Source organism: Penaeus japonicus, unplaced genomic scaffold (genome assembly GCF_977035675.1).
Source record: "Penaeus japonicus unplaced genomic scaffold, GWHDUDI00000001_assembly GWHDUDI00000032, whole genome shotgun sequence".
Lineage (NCBI taxonomy): Eukaryota > Metazoa > Arthropoda > Malacostraca > Decapoda > Penaeidae > Penaeus > Penaeus japonicus.
Window position 1 is genome coordinate 7,941,419 of NW_028234434.1, and position 2,500 is coordinate 7,943,918.

Here is a 2,500-nt window from a genome sequence, read left to right on the forward strand (position 1 = left end):
GGTGGACTAAGGTGTCCAAGAAGGGGAGCTGATCGTCTACCTCCCATTCGACCTTGAAACGAATGGACGAGAGAGAGAATTCAGCTTATCCAGGAAGTCCGGGAAGAGAGCAGATCTTGGCGGCCAGAGGGCAAAGACTCGTCGAGTATCTCAGCCAAATAGCAGGACGAAGGGAGATGGAGGGAAGAAGCTCCAGCCTCAAAGTACTCCATGAACAGGTTGGCCAAGACAGGAGAAAGGGGAGAGCCCATGCGACACCGAAGGTCTGAGAGTAGAAACGTCCTTCGAAAGAGAAGGAGTTGGAATCCACACACAGACGGATCAGCTGAAGAAAGACGGCAGTAGGCAGTGGAAGGCGGGGGTCCTCAGGGAGAAGATTCCTCTGCAAGAAGGCAAGGACATCGTCGAGCGGGACGTTCGTGAAAAGAGATTCGACGTCCAGACTCATCATGGTCGAGGGCGTGACCCCACGAACACGGGCGATGAAGTCCTGTGAGTGGCGAAGGTGGGCGGGCGAGAAGGTGCCCAGAAGTGGAGTAAGGGACTGAGCCAGCCAGGAGGCAAGAGGGTGCGTCACAGAGCCTCGGGAGGAGATGATGGGGCGCAGGGGCACGTCAGGTTTATGGGTTTTGGGTAACCCATAGAAGTGAGGAAGGCGGGGATTTATGACCCTGAACCTTTGGTAAAGGTTCGCCTCAGGGCAACCCGACGCTAGCTGCTTTAGGCGACGATGGACGGCGGCAGCAATTCGTTCCCGTGGGTTGCTGGTCAGGGGAGCATACGTGGCGACGTCGTCCAATAGGTCCTGGGCCTTCTGCAGGTAGGACGCTTGGTCGAGGACCACCACCGAGTTGCCTTTGTCAGAAGGCAAAATGGTGACATCCTCCCTACGTAGACTCTGCAGGGCCTCCTGGTAACGCTTGGGGATGTGTGTGTGTTTGTGTGTGTGTGTGTGTGTGTGTGTGTGTATAGTGCAGTTATGAATGTGATGGAACATATTGAAAGATCTGACCGTAAACATTTGTCCGATGCAGTGAATACAAAACGTTGTTTCCATCTGCAACACTTCACTTTAATATATCCGAATAAACGTTGAAAAAGTGCGAGCGTGCGAGCTCAATTTTCTTTCTTCATTTTTCTTCATTGCTTTCAACATACTGATTGTATAATTATAAGTTTATTATCCTGTTCATTGTCCTAATGATTGTTCTTATTCAGTCTTCAAGCTTATAATTATGTCTGGAAAACCAAGCTTATCGTACCTAATATAAGAAATGTGTTAAGACAAATCACATTTTCATAGCGAAAACCTTGCCAATAATACAAGAGGAAAAAAGATCATCCAAAGCTTGCGGAGGTCAGACTTATTACCTCCGGAAGTCTGTGGTAATCATCTTGATTAACCGTGCTGCGAGAACTCCATGTATATTTCTTGCTTCTTGGCCTTATAACTTATGACCCGATTTAATGCATGTAGATGTAACAGCTCGAAATTGTCTTGCTTGTGTAGGAATATAAAAAGATGATATTGAGGATTATGGTATAGATGATGGTATATTAGCAATATTAGCATGCATAAGGATAAGAGGAGAATGATTTCTGTCAATGATTAGGCAAAAAAGAAAAGAAAAGAAAGAAAACCGTCAGAAAAATAATCGAAAACAAAATTCGGACTTCAGAATTCAGAAGGCATACCGTGCCAAACTAGACGAAGGCTTCCTGGAAACCTGGAGGCTACATGCGTATCCATACTCAAGGTGATTAGACCTCGTGTGTAATGGATTAACATAAATCTACAAACAGATGAGGGCAGTAGTCTATTCAGTGGATGAAGCAACCCTCGCATTACCTAGATTAGCGAGCCAGTTAATGGTGAAGAGGGGAGGAAGTGTCGCTCCTAAAGTATGTTGGACTTACTGAGATGTGCATGGGCGGCGGACGGAAGGAAGGAAGAGAGGAACAGAGAAGGTGAGAGGGAGGAAGGGAGAGGTTGGGAAAGGAGGGAATGAATGAATGAAAGAGAGAGAATGAGTGAGAGAGAGAGAGAGAAAGAGAGAGAGAGAGAGAGAGAGAGAGAGATTTTTTAACACCACTAAAATACAAGCATTGTATTTACATATTAAATGTAAAAAAAGGTCTGTTTGAACCTCTACATGAATGTTGATAGCGTGGCTGAAGGTGTGAAGAACTTGCCCGAAACAGCTTTCTTGGTTTATTGCTTAAGCTTGAACAGTAGTAAGCTGGATTGTTCTTCCTCTGCTCCCCGAGAGGAGACTCTCTACCACAAAGCATGATTTGTCTCAGGATATGTGTGAATCACTTGTTTTTTTTTTTATGACATGTGACATTTAGAAAGGGATGAGGGAAGTGTTGCATCAATAAATTGCTGTAGCGAAGGGAAGGACAAAACAACACTGGTATGTCTGATGTGACGATAAGAAACGGGTAAACAGATAGGAGAAGCAACGAGCGTATAATATATATATATATATATATATAT